Below are 15,489 nucleotides of genomic sequence, written 5' to 3'. Positions count from 1 at the left end.
ACTTAGGAGACAGATATATTGAATAAAAAGGATAAGAAGATTAAATGAACTTAAATTCATCTAAGAGGAAGGAAGAACTAAAGAGCAGAAAGAATGGAAGTAATATGAGAAAATATGACAGTAGAAATATTAAACTGCATTGCTTATGGCTGGCAAACATACATCACTTTTCTAGTATAAATAACTGGGATACATGAGAAGTTTGGAACATAAAGACAAAGAACAAAAGTAGGGGGACATCTGCCAGTTTTGTCCACTCTATTTGGTCATTTTACATAATTTCAGATTTGGTCACCTGTGCTTAGTGTTGTCACACTTGAAGGGAGGGGGTGGTGGGGAGCCAGAAAGAAAAAGAAAAGGGGAGAGGGAGAGAAGGAAGGAGAAAGAGGTCTGTGTGTGTGTGTGTTTCTAATTAAAACCATTGAGTAGATTTTGCAAGTGTCCTTTCAAGACAGAGATCATTATATATTCCACCCACCCTTTGGAATTGTTATTTAAATTTTGTTGATTGACTTTAGAAATTCTTTTAGGTTGACTGTCTTTTCATATTCTGCAAATTTAGGAATTTAGATCTTGCACACGAGGCTAGAGAGGTGATGGATTAGACAGGGGATGAGACATTAAGTCACATCTTATGCCAGCAAGCTTTGAAAACCGAGGCAGTGTTATATATAAGTGATGAATCACTAAACTCTACACCTGAAGCTAACATTACACTGTATGTTTTTATTTATTTTTTTAAAAGATTTTTATTTATTTATTTGACATAGAGACAGCCAGCGAGAGAGGGAACACAAGCAGGGGGAGTAGGAGAGGAAGAAGCAGGCTCCCGCAGAGGAGCCTGATGCAGGGCTGGATCCCAGAACGCTGGGATCACGCCCTGAGCCGAAGGCGATGCTTAACAACTGTGCTACCCAGGCGCCCCTACACCGTATGCTAACTGACTGGAATTTAAATAAAAATTTGGGGAAAACAACAACAACAATGACCCAGGCAGATTGCATTACCAGCTTGCAGCACCTTCCCCAGATCTAACCACTTGAAGAAAATAGTTCTCACCTCCATGTAATATAATAAATACCATTTACTGAAAATCTCCTCCATGTCTAGCACTGCACTTGTACTTCACTTCTGTACTTACAACGATCATGTGAGACAGGTATTATCTACTTTTCCTGAGGAGATGATTGTGGCTTAATGATATTAAGTGCATTGGCTGCTTATCCCTCTAAGTGTTGTAACCAGAAATGAAATCTAAGTCTGAGGATTTCCTAGACACAGATATTTATGGGCTTTGTATCCGTTGCCTTCTCATTCTGTAAAATTTAAAAGCGATCACTAAAGCCAGGTCAACAGTGAATCCAGCACCCTAAAATTAATGCAAAAAATGCATACGGTGTGACTATAAAGATAGTAGGCAGGTCTTACAGGGCACACAGAGAAATTGCTTCCCTCATTTTGTTGAAGTAACGGTGGATAGTATTTTTCTTCAACAATACCTTACGCCTATGTCTAGCCAGGTGAATGGCTCTGATGGAGGAAAATTCTAGTCACTAGGAAGAGGGAATGCTTCATGGTTGGTGGTCTATGAGAAAGGTATTTGTGAGCTGGATGTCTTTGCAGAGGACTGCGGCCTGCTTACCAGAGAATACATTTTCTTTTTTTTTTCTTTTTTCTTTATTTAAAGATTTTATTTATTTATTTGACAGAGATAGAGACAGCCAGCGAGAGAGGGAACACAAGCAGGGGGAGTGGGAGAGGAAGAAGCAGGCTCATAGCGGAGGAGCCTGATGTGGGGCTCGAACCCACAACGCCGGGATCACGCCCTGAGCCGAAGGCAGACACTTAACCGCTGTGCCACCCAGGCGCCCCCAGAGAATACATTTTCTACTCTCTCTGTGTTATCAGCTGAAACAAGGAACCTTATTGTGTAGGGGGAAAAAGGCATACCCTTAAATAGTTTCTAATCAAAACCTAAAAAGGCTAATGCAATTCCACTTTATTGCTTTAGTTTTCTGGACATTTAGAACTCTCAAGAAGCCTAGGAAAGTAAAATATTCAACTTTATCTATCATACAATTGGTAGGTGATTTTCACTAAAATATAACATTGTATTTGGAGATCTTCAAAGTGTATATTGAAGAGTAACTGCTCAGGATACCAACAAGAGTGGGAAAAAAAAAAAAAACCCAAAAAACAAGAAAACACTTTTCCCAAGACATTGGGGTAGATTTGATGCACTTCAGAAAAGACGCCTAGCCAAGTCTTCCTCACTGCTGCCAATCTGTACTTGTCGCTCTGATTGTACATGAGGCCCAACTAAGTAACAACAGATTTAGAGACTAGTCAATTTTTTATTAATTAGGACTGGAAAACATATATCTAAAATGCCTGCACATAACTTATAACAGCTGGATCCATACCCTTTTCCTTCTGAGGAAATCTTGGTTTCATAGTACCTTCAGTTTATTTGATGATATATGGTAGGGAGCTATACTTAAAACACAGAATACATTTTTGTAACTACACAAAATTCCGTTCATGTTCAGTGATACCTGAAATCTCCTGAGAGCATAGTCCAGCATCCATTCTGATTGCCTTCACGTTGCACGATCCACAGGCCAGAGAAATTCCCTACTACCTGAAACCCTTCCTTCCAAACTGTGCTCAACTCATTTGATAACTGGCACGTCTTGTAAAGCAATGTAGTTATTAGACTTACATATAAAGGAAATACTGAAGATATAATCGTGCTTTCACAAAACGTATGTATCAATAACATTATACTCCTTAAAACTCAACTCCTATTATATTACAGTGTTATGAAAGATAAAATAATGAGCACCTCATGGACTTTTTCCCCCCTTTATTCCTTGGTGCCTACTAGAATGCTTGGTTCATAAAAAGCAACTAATACATTTTGAGAGGAGAATGAAAGCCTTATTCAACTCTCCATAGCAGTGTCCCATTATAACACTTCCCATGGACAATTCCTAGGTTCAACCACTCATAAACATCTCAGAATAAATTTCCCTTTAAATAATCAGTCTCACGCTATGAATCAACTATAAAGTTTCATGATGAAAAAAATGGAAGAAGATGGACAATTTAAAAAATTATGTATGTGTTCCATTAGGTGCTGAATGCAGAAATATATAATGTAATATGTGAAATATATGCATAATATGTAATTATATATGTGATTAATAGTAATCATAAATTATACTTAAAAACTAGAAATAAAGCCTCTAAGTTTCTTCTAAACATTTCTTTTGAAAAAAAATTATTGAATTATGTTTAAACATATCCCCAGGGTAAAAGAAAACATAATGTATATTTCCTAAAGAAAACTTGTTTCCTAAGTGAAGATATTAAGTTAGTTTAGAACAAAAAGGAGTAGGTGGATTTCCAATTGAATAATAATAACTATGATACGTATATCATCTAGCCTTAGAAGTGAGGACTATCATTTTCTGTGATACATACAAAAACACTACAAGGTTTGTGTGATATGCACAAGACAGAAGCAAAAAGTGGCCAACAGATCATTCTGGGGTGAAAACCTTGAGGCAAGAGTTTTGTGAGTTTGTATAGCCAAAGCAGAGAACCCCAAATCAGTCTGGGGAGGTATGCAGACAAACCAGGACATTCAGGGCTGTGAAGTTTATAATAAGGGTTTGTTTTTATGTAGTAAGTGCTGTGGGAAGTCACTGAAAGGTTTCATGCATGAGGTACACCATAATCAGATTTACATTTTGAAGGGATCATTCTTGCTCCTTTGGGACGGATACATCAAAAGGAGTCAAGAATGGAGTAGACAGGGACTACTAAAATAATCCAAATCAGATATGTTATGACATAGATAGAGAAATAGTTATGACCATGAGAAGGAGTGTATTCATTTGAGATATATTTTCTAGATAATACTAACAGATGTTGGAGATAGAATAGATGCAGACCTAAGGTGGAAGAATCCATAAGAACTGGCACCTAAGTTTCTTGTTCAAGTTGTTGGGTGCTAGTCCTATTTTCTGATTTAGGGAATGAGTGGATATATAAGTAAGGACACACCATTTAAGTTTGGATATGTTGTATTGAGTTAGCCAAGTAAGCATTTGTTGTACTAAACTGTGTAGCATTTATCACACTTGTACTCTAAAAAAACTGATTCCAATATTTTCATGTTAAGAAAAATGCCAACTTAAGTCTTCTCTGTCATATAGGCTTTTGTTTATTGACAACAGATGAAATTGGTTGTGAAAAATATGGGTTTCCAGGGAAGCCAACATGATTAAGCAACCCATAGTTGTTGTTATTGTTGTTTTTAATGTAAAAACATTACAATAAAATATTGGTGGAGAAACCTTCCAGGTCACAGACACATTAGAAAAACAGTGTCTTTACTGAGTTGGGTGATTCTTCTTCTCAGAACAGAATATTGATTTTGATTTGCGAATGAACCAGATACTTGGATTCAAAAACAGAAAACCATTGTTCCATGGACTCCAACATTTGCCTGATTTTGCTAATATACACTATTTATCCCAAAGCAAAAAAGGAGAGAATTTATGAGCAGATCAACAAAAATATACCATGACTATTGAACCAACAATTTAAAATGCTATGTCAATGCTGGAAAATCAATAGGAGTTATTATTTTGATTTGCATATTATAATTGTAGGAACACAGTTTTGGACTGCTCAGGTTCAAATCTTGACTCCGTCACTTACTACCTATGTAACTGAGCAAGTTACAAAGTCTTTTCATATCAGTTTCTCTGTATCTATAAAATGGGGACAGAAAAAGAGTCCTAACAGGATTTTACAGGAATTAAATGAGAGCATAGTAAGTTTCAAATACATATTAGAATTAATAAATATTAATATACATTTACATAAGTAATTAAACATACATAATGTACATAAACATTTCTAAAATCTATGGCATAAATCAATAGATTTCTCATGTATTTGAACAATATTAAATCACATTTGCCTTTTCTTAATTTTCAACTTTTGAGGTGTATTAGGTGTTTGTTTCTCCTTAAAATATGATTGCAACATCCTTCTCCTTTAAAATTCTATATTTTTCCCAAAGGATTCACAAAAATAAATCATAAAAGAATACCCTCTTGCCCAAGTACATTACTGATAGATATTCAGCCAGTCCACTGCATCCAATATTTCCAACTATATCTTTGTGACACTGGAGATTTCCATAGATACCTCATGTCTACACAACTTTTTATTTAAGACAGACAAACCAAAGCAGTGTTTTGCCCTTGGTTCTTTGTTGATAGCCAGCTCATCTCATTACACACTACTAATACCTTTATCCTTCTTTGAAATCCTTATATTTATTGGTGGAATGACCGACACAGAATGGGTCCCCTCAGAGGTAATTGAAATGATTTCTACAAATTGGAAATGATTTCTACAAATCCTCTTTGCTTCTTTATTCAGATTCATTCTTCCCACCCCCAATACTGGAAGTTTTTTATTTATTTATTTTGGCTGCCATATGCACTAGCAAACACTTACAAACTTGGCTGACTGCTCTACACATCTTGTCCTCACTTCTTGAAGGATCTTTCTTTTACTGAGCTTCAAAATAAATCTGACTTTGAAATTCTTTAGTTTCCCTGAGTCTTACTTCTCTGTAAGTACAGACTGTTGCTAAGGTGATACTGATCTTTTTAACTTTCAGCCACTTGTCCAAATCTGTATCATGTTGGCACTGACCAATGTCTCCCCTGTCTGATAGCTTTTCTGACAGTTAATGAGAAGTAAAAGACTAGAGCTATTAGTCCAAATCCTAGGGGATAAGTGTCCAGATTACAAAACCACATTCACATATGGCAATAATTGGCAGCTCTTTTAGGTGATCACAGCCTTATTTCCAAAGACCCAATGGACACTTGAATAATTCCTTGATGCCAAATACGAAACTCTTCTGAATAAGATAAGTATATACTGGTTTTTTTTGATACAGTTATTGCTTTTTTTCAATGGACTTTTCCAATAAAGCAGATTCATTTAAATAGTTTATGACAAAATGTATATAATTCTACCAAAATTCCATACTTAACTCTTGGTAATTGAAACCTGAGAAATAAGGTACTTCAGTGTCACATCATTTAAGGTCTTAGAGATTTAAATTAACAGAAGACAATATATTTATTCATCCAAATGCCATAACAGCACTAGGAATAGCAGCTAAGCATTGCAAATAACATTCTTTCAAGAATCTTAATGCCATTTATAGATGCTATTTTAACTAATCTTTTCCATTGTTTTGATTTTTCAAAAGTAGCACAACATGAAGTCTATGTAAAAACATTTATTAATTCAATATTTAAAGATTCAATTTTATATGCAGTAATTTATTTATCCTTCAAAGTCTGCCCCTTTGTCCAAGCAGGTTTTCAAGGTTCTATTGTACTCTTTTATGTTTATCTCTAACCTTTCTGTTTAATCAAACTTGGTAATAAATCAAACATTCCACAGACTCACAAGCGATCCACAAATAGAATATTGCAGCTCTTCTAAAGAGAAATAGCAGACATTTAAAGGAACTATTGAATTAATAAACTGGCTTTAGAACATTTCTTAGAGGAGAAATTATTTTCACTTATTTTAATATTTAAATGTCTAACTTACTATTTTTTTAGTTTGAAGCGGAANCTTGAAGCGGAAGTGCAGCTTCTATATTCAACTCTATCCTTTCGTGTAGGAGGAGAAGCAACCGCAAGACCGAAACCTGAACAGACCTGTATTCCAGTCCTGAGTGGCCTATCTAGCTGGGCGCTAGCTTATGTTAAGGGAACTTGTCCCAGAGCCCAACTTCAGAAGGTGGTAGAGAAGAACTTGACACCAAGTCTTCCTTCAGCTCACCTGTCATTCCCATTATACTCACAGCCTAGATCTCTGAGCAACTAACAATTTTTTCCTCAGTCAGTTTAACCTGGCATGCATATACTTTTGATAATATTTTACTCTACAGACATGTTCCCATGCTGAATTCTGGGAACATTCTAATATGACAAATTAGTTGTACGAATGTCCTCATGAAGGAGCAGAAGATTTATATTAGCTATCATTCTTTTCTCTAGAAATTGCTATAGGTACAGAACTGACTTTTTTTTTTAAAAGATTTTATTTATTTATTTGACAGAGAGAGACGGCCAGCAAGAGAGGGAACACAAGTAAGGGGAGTGGGAGAGGAAAAAGCAGGCTCCTAGCAGAGGAGTCTGATGTGGGACTCGATCCCAGAACGCTGGGATCACGCCCTGAGCCAAAGGCAGCCGCTTAATGACTGCACCACCCAGGCGCCCCGAGAACTGACTAGTATGATGTTGATTCTGTTTTAGGATTTCCTTTTTAATTTTACTTTATAGAGAAATTTGTAGCATTTATNCTGAGCCGAAGGCAGCCGCTTAATGACTGCACCACCCAGGCACCCCGAGAACTGACTTTTCAATAGCTAGTATGATGTTGATTCTGTTTTAGGATTTCCTTTTTAATTTTACTTTATAGAGAAATTTGTAGCATTTATTCATAGAGATAGGTTGTTACTTATTCATCACATGAATAATTTTTTTTTTTTACTCAATAGTAACATGTTTGCACATAAAATCCATTAATGATTTTTCAGAAGTTGTAAAAGACTTCCAGATACTTCTTGTGATGTTGCATCTCTATATTCACTGCTGGTAACCTAAAACTAATTTTTGTTAATTAAGATCTTAAACAAGCATATAATTAAATTTAAACAAGGATTAAAAACTCTTGCCATGTAGATCCATGGCTTAAAAAATCACAGGATAGTTTTATTTAAAATCCCATAATCTAGGATAAATAGACTTCCTCATCTATTTAGCATTGGTCTCCCAGGATTACAAGATGACACAAGATGGTTCAATGATTACATTGGAAAATATGTTTCCCCTAAAGCAAAGATAATATCCCTGTAGTCACCTTTAGTTTCTTATCTCAAGTTACTCTTTCATTTGGTGAATTTCTATTCCTCTGTGTCAACTATAACTTGAAAATTAAACACCTTTGGGACACTAGAGAATAGCATAAGATGAACACTATTCTGACCACAGCTGGAGTCCACAGAAATGCCGCTCCGCCAAATGAAGTGAAAGGCTGGGGTGTCTGGGGAGCCTAACGGCAGGGAGTTGGCACTTGCATCTGGTTTCCCCCATTATTTTCTATTTGAATTCTAGGTGCATGCGTGTATGCCTATTATTCTTCTAAACATTACTGATAAAGCATGGTGTATAATAATACAAATAAAACAATGAGTTACCCATCTTAGAATTATACAATTTTTTCAATATTAGAAATTTCTAGTGCTCCGAATTCTGAATACTTGGAACATAGCCATTGCTTAAATACATACTTTTTTTTTTACAATAACAGAAAAATATCTTATTTGTAAATGCCTTATATCTATGTATAATGTACCATTACTTTAGAGATAAACCTAAGAGTATTTTAAATTCATTTCTACAGATATTTATAGAAAGCAGATTAAGAGCAATTTGTTACATCATGAGACTCTACTGAAAACCTGCTAATCTTTTAGGGAATTTACATGGCTGCTTAGCATTAAAAGAGAGAGAAGTTATTTCAACATTTCATGGCATCAGTTTGCACAATCTGAGGCCCCCATTTCCTCAAAGGATCAGCCTGTCTTCTGAAGGGACAAGTTGGTCAAGGCCCCTCCTCCAAACAGGGTTCTATGGGTGGTATCCTTGTGCTTAGCCTCTTCCAGTTTCAGTTTTCTCACGATCCTGACTTGTATCCTACCTTCTGTCTGTAATTTTAACTCTTACGTATACTTCAATCTTAGTATGTTATATTCTCATTATCTCTCTGCGGGGCTCTCAACCTTATTTCACTGAAAGTTCATTGAGAAGAGGAATTTTGCCCTATATATCTTTGTATATTAGATATCCTAACACTACTTGATGCAAAGTTGGTAGTTAATGTTTGTTGAAACAAAGTAACACTAATATATGCATACATGTACACATACAGGTAGGGTGTGTGGGTGTGTGTGTGTTCGCATTTTGGGTTGCTAGTACACATGCCATTTCACAGTATGGGCTCCCCTCATGATCTCTCTCCTACTCCTGCTTCCACTCTCACTCTCTCTAACCAAAGTTCTTAGATTTTACAGGAAGAAACAACTGAGAAAAAAGAGACATTACACTTATGAATAGAAATTTAGAAAACTGCCTACATTTTGGTTTTTTGCTTGTATGTTGGCTTTTTAAAATTTTTTTAGATTTTATATTTTATTTTAACTCCAGTATAGTCAACATACAGTGCTATATTAGTTTCAGGTGTACAATATAATGATTCAACACTTGCATACGTCATCACCCAGTGCTCATCATAACAAGTGCACTCCTTAATCCCCATTGCCTATTTTCCCCCATCCTTCCACCTACCTCCCCTCTGGTCACCATCAGTTGTTCTCTATAGTTAAGAGTTTGTTTCTTGGTCTGTCCCTCTCTTATTTTCCCTTTGCTCGTTTGGAAAACTGCCTACGTTTTGTAACCTGGAAAGGGTAAGTGATACTGGGAAGGAGATATAGGGAGTGATGAATGGGATATATGCATACTAGAGTCAATAATTTCAAGAAAAGCATGGGCAAGAGTAAAATATTCTGAATGAAATATGAGAAGTGTAAGACTTGGGGATGTGTAGTTTGAGCTATCAGATTTTAGCCTAAGGAACACTGACATTTGTCATTCCTTTTGGGACGGGTGTGTGCGTGCGTGCGTGTGTGTGTGTAATTCTGATTCCAAAAAACTGTTTAAATGCAATTCACAGAGTTTAAGCATTTGTGTGAGGTGTTACACATTTTCAAATATGTATTCTACAAGAAAACTCATTACTAATATCAATTCTTGTGCTTTTTTACTCTATCACTCTCCAGTAGTGTCATTTTTGTATATTTACACATTGTGAGTAGATTCAGCTTGGCATCTCCAAAACTAAAAGTTCTACAAATAGGTTTTTGATGAATGTAAGCTCTTGTTTGGAGATGCAATGCAATTAAGCATAAGTACTAACAACATACCCTTTCTGTATCAAGCTAGCCTGTCATCTGATCATTTATGTGCAAAGTCATATACTTTATCTGATCATTTTGTGCAAAGGAATGGTGGCCTGGATACATGGAGGGATTTCTAGTAGAAGTCAAATTACTCAACTGAAATAGTCTGAAAAGGAAACGATTTGAAAAGAAGCCAAGACAACCAAGTTATACAAACTATCATCATATCCCAGCCCTCCCCTGTGACTAAAACATCCAATCAAAGGATCGGGAGATTGCTTAGAAAAGAAACTTCTTTAATAGATGTTAATAATATACAAAATTATACCTTAACATCTCATTCCAGGAAGAGAACGGTAAGTTTCCATTTCACTCCAAAAAGTATGATTTCCATTCATCAACAGTATAGCTTTCTAAAATATCTCCTCAAGGTATTATGGTGTTTTATAACCAAGCCTGATTGTAAAATATGATGTTATAAAAAATCAATAATAAAATATTCATCTGATCCAAGATTTTCTCAAATTGAATCTGACTGGGTCATGGCAGTATGCTGATGTCTGGAATGCAAGTAATATACTATATTATTGATGCCTGTCAAATAACGGAAATTGTTACAAATTAATTCATCCCTAACCTAATTAACCCTGTGTGCAATATTATATGCATTCCAGACGAGTACTGTTTTGCTCTGGCCATAAAACTAGGAAGGACAATATTTCAACCTATAAAATCGCCTTTTAAGCCACTTAGAAACCTCAAAGAATATTGCTTATGTAGAAGTGATGCAAAAGAATGCATTACCTCATCTGTTTGAATTATTTTTAGTCTGATACAAAATGTTCTCTCTAACTTTTTTTAACTGTAAAAATAATCTAAGGAAAATGTCTAGTCTGTCTTACATACTGAGTAGATAGAATGCATTCATACTAATAGTTTGCATTATTAGAAATAAAAGCTGTGTACATTTTGGAGGGGAAATGGGGAAGCCTTAACATTTTCTTAATATTTTAAGGCAAAAATTTTGTTTTCTATCCAGGATATCTCATAGTTCTGACTTTACAGGTCAATATATATCAAGATACATTTCATCAATGTATACAATTAGGACTGGTCCTTTTGGAATTAGTGGGTAGGTTGTTAATTTTTTATGGAATTTTGCTATTTCTCTTCAACTCTCTCTTTAGACATATCCTTTCCCGCTCGCATTTGTCAATAATGCCCTGCTCTTTGGCAACACAGAGCCTGATTCAAATATACCTAGATTTGAAATTTTCTTGTGCTCCAAATCTGTCTTGGATCTACAACACATTAATATTTATCAATTCTTTATTTTCTTTCCTGCTAGTTGAAAATGCTAGTATGCTATACCTCCTAGTTCTCTTAACTGATTATTAAACAGTGTAAAAAAGAAAAAAAGGCAATTCCAAAGACAAAAAAATCTAATTGTGGAGCTATTCTAAAATATTTCAAGCTGACTTTCTGTGACCATCATTTTAGATCACACTGCAACATTTTCTTTCAATTATGGCCAAGAATTCCTATTTTTTCTAATTTTTCTAAATTTAGAATAATTTGACAATTGGATAATAGATTTTAAAAAGGTAGAGAGGGTGGCCTTGAATGGCAGTAGAAAGTGCATGAAGATGGTAAAGTTGGATCTCTGGGAGAATCAGGGTTTTGCTGCATTTTGAGTGATCATGTCGAAGTTATTCAACTTCTTTGAACTTAATTTCCACAGGTGCATAGTGAATACAGAAATGTCTACCTCAAAGAGCAGTCATGAACACTGAAATGACCATTCATAAGGTGTTAATACAGAGAAGGTACTTACTAAAAAGGAGCTTTTGTTATTATTTTACAGTTGTAGTTACCAACTGGTACTTGTGTAGAATGTTAACATTTTCCAGTTCTGAGCATTTCAGTCTGGGCATTGTTTTAATACGTGTAATGGTCATGTGTGTTCAAAAATCCACGGATTTGGTTCATTTTCTGTAAAAGCACATTAGACACTTTAAGGAGGAAGAGGTAGCACATTTTTAAAGAGGATATTTCTTTCTGTCTTCAAAGTCTTAAACAGTGAGAGAAACAAAAGCGTTCTGTGATTAATCTCCATTTTAAGAGATATATATATCAGCATCTACATACCTATATCTATATCAAGAGAGAGAGAGGCCCCTGTATTGTGCTACATGTTGTCAAAATGCATTAGTGAAATATCATATCTGATAACAACTAATGTGAAATGATACCCCACTGATTAGAATGTCATTGATGCTGTGGCCTGTTGTTCTTGACACCACAGAAGAGGATCAAAGCATTTTTCACGGTGATAAAGTTGGCAATATGGACGGGAAATAATGCCAGAGAGACTGATTAAGTGTTAACATTCCCACCTGGTGCCATGAAAATAGGACACAACATCCATAATTCAGGATGGTTTCCCCTCCTGTGTTTACTTTCGTGCCAGCTACAGTATTTGAAAGAGTTAATACTGACAAACACTTTCTTCCTCATGATATCTCCCCAGGCAAGGAGTAGATCATAAGAGGCTTCTCTTTCAGTATGAATCCTTTCGAGAAATACTTTTTATATTTATATTAAATAATAGAAAGGTAGTTCAAGGGGGCATAAAAATGTGACTCATCCATTTTCCTTGCTTCTATATCTGGGTTGACAGATACCCCACGCAAGCTGTCTCTTGATTGACAAACACCGCAGTAGGCACGTTTTTCTTATGATAATGCTTTAGAGATAATTCAGGGGACCTGCATCCCAGATTTCTATTCTCAAGAAATAAGGTCAACTAGAATATGAAGTTCTGAAATGAGAATAAATCTTTATTTGAAACCATGCTTCATCTATCATAATTAAATTTGCTGGCACCTACATCTTCTCATCACTGGCTTCTCTCCATGAAGCTATGTGTGAGGCAAATCCCATGTAAGGCCTGAAGAGAAGGAAATCTGCCTGAACTGCTAAATCTTAGATGGTTAAGAAGATAACACGGCCTTTTTAAAAATTTTCTTTTTCTTTTTCTTTTTCTTTCTTTTCTTTTCTTTTCTTTTTTCTTTTCTTTTTTTTAAATTCTCTTCACAGGCTTCAAGCATCCTAAATCAAAAGACAGCAGTATTCATTCAACCTTAGGGAAGAGTCTCCTAAAACAAGATTAAATGTCATTGCTAAAACAGATCAATGGTAACACATTTGTGGGAGTCACTACTATCCACAAGACAAAAAAGCTTTTATTAATTTCTGAAGGTGCACTGAATTGTTCCTGTCCACTGAGTTCTGAACTATAGCTCTTGTTCCAAATGTCTCATTACATAATATGACTGATAATCAAAGCATGCTCTCCAACACTGTCCTTCTCAAGTCCACTTTCTGTTGGCATACACTCCTGTGATAAGACTTTACATTTTAAGAAACATAAAATAAGTTTTGCACACACATTCATGCACATTTCTCTCTCTCTCTCTTTCTCTCTCTCTCTCACACACACACACTATTTTTTTCCAAGTAAACACATCAGGGAGTCATTTGCTAGATGTTCCCAAATGATGTAATGGTGTAACAGGTATTTCTATTACTAATTTGTAGATTTTAGTCAGGCTTTATGGTCCATTTGAAGGCACTGTGTTTATATTTTGTAGGCTGCCATCTAGGTGCCAGATAGCTGAATGCAGCAATGTGACCAATGAGGTCATCCTCAAGTACATGCTGAGAACAACAGGACTATCACCAGGCTCTGGAAACGAGGCACAGTCATGAAAACGTGTGTCTTCATTTGAATCCTTTCATAATTTATTTCCAAGAGCTTTCACTCTATAATCAGTGCACTTTGGATCTTTGATAAGCACATTATAAATTGCTTTGCATTACATCATATTGATGCCCACTGTATCAAAGCTCTCCCATTGTTTGAACAAAGTATCTTATTCCTCACCATGTAATCCTCATGACCCATTAGTTTACATAAAAAATTCTGTCATATACTTTCAAAGGCACAAAACAAAACAAAACACAAAGTATTTATTAACTACCTTAAAAATTAGAAATGAAGCCTTTCATATAGCATCAAAATATTGATTTGACCATGTGCTGATAATTTCATGGTGAAAGAAGTGACTAAATTTGACAATATTTGAAATTTGACTACATAATCTGTGGCAGAAAAATTGACCTCTCAGAACATATTTAACTCGTGTAATACTCTGTAACAGTAGATCCCTCAAACAACCAGATGGAGAAAGGCATGTTGAAGTGCTTAGTAAAATGAAAAGCAATATAAAATGCTAATACAGCATGTGTCTCTCTCTGTGTGTACAATATAATATCAAATTCATAATTACCTCTATTCCAAGTTAACACCATAGAATCACAAAAATTTGGAATTCTTACAAGAATAGTATGCTTTACAAAAATTATATGTTTCCCATGATAAGAGAATATATCATTTTATTTTACTAATGACAGCTCTGAAAAAAAATGTGTAGAATTTAGAAGCTGGAATGACAAAGATAAAAGCGTGCAAGTCTAATGATTTTTGCTTTTTCCCTTCTGTTACTATTAACTAATATATTACTTCTTTTCTTAAATTATTTAAAGGCCCCATGTCTTTAAACATTAGACTTTAAATTTGATATATATGTTTGATATTATATCATATATGGTATATATGATATAATATATATGATAACAATTGCAGGAGTGGGGAGCTATACTTATAAAAATTTCCGATATTTTGCCAGAAGCAATTTACTATCAACTTGAAGTAGATATTGATAAGGTAGAGATGTACACAGAAATCACTACAGAAACCACCAAAAAAGTAACACAAGGAAGTATAGTTTAAAAGTTAATAGAAGAATCAAAGTGATACATGAATTAATTGCTATATTAAAATAATGGTTAACAGAACAAGAAAAGATTAAGGGAGAAACAGAAATCTGAAAGAAATAAATACTCCAAACATATAGCAGAGTCAGTCAAATTGGATCAAGAAAGCAACAATCAACTGTTTACGATATATAAAAAATACACTTTAAATTCAAAAACAAAAATAAGTTAGAAGTGAAAAAGATGGAAGAAGATGCACCATGAATATAGTAGCATCAGAGAACTGGAGTAGCTATGTTGACATCAGACAAAATAAGCTTTAAGGAAATAAATGTTATCAGACACAGGAGAGGCATAAAACATCAACACAGGGGGAAGAAATACACTTATAAATGTATCTGAATCTAAAAATATAACAGAAAAACACAAAGTAAATACTGATAACATTTAAAGGAGAAAGGTAGATTTAGAAAGAAATGCTTAAAACTGTCTTTATTCACAGACTACGTGATTGTCTATATAGAAAATCCTAAGGACTCACTAAAAACAAGTTATTGTGTAACTGTGAATGAACT

At 34.9% G+C, this 15,489-nt stretch overlaps 1 protein-coding gene across 2 annotated transcripts in view; it reads right to left on the bottom strand.

The window, feature by feature from the left end:
* The window catches only part of EPHA3 (EPH receptor A3), a 353,983-nt gene that overhangs the window by 140,653 nt on the left and 197,841 nt on the right, over positions 1-15,489 (bottom strand). The gene's annotated exons all lie outside the window — the stretch shown is intronic.

This window comes from Ailuropoda melanoleuca, chromosome 1 (assembly GCF_002007445.2).
Source record: "Ailuropoda melanoleuca isolate Jingjing chromosome 1, ASM200744v2, whole genome shotgun sequence".
In the NCBI taxonomy this organism is placed as follows: Eukaryota; Metazoa; Chordata; class Mammalia; order Carnivora; family Ursidae; genus Ailuropoda; species Ailuropoda melanoleuca.
Note: the sequence above shows the minus strand (reverse complement) of the source record. Positions and strands in the feature narration are given on the sequence as shown.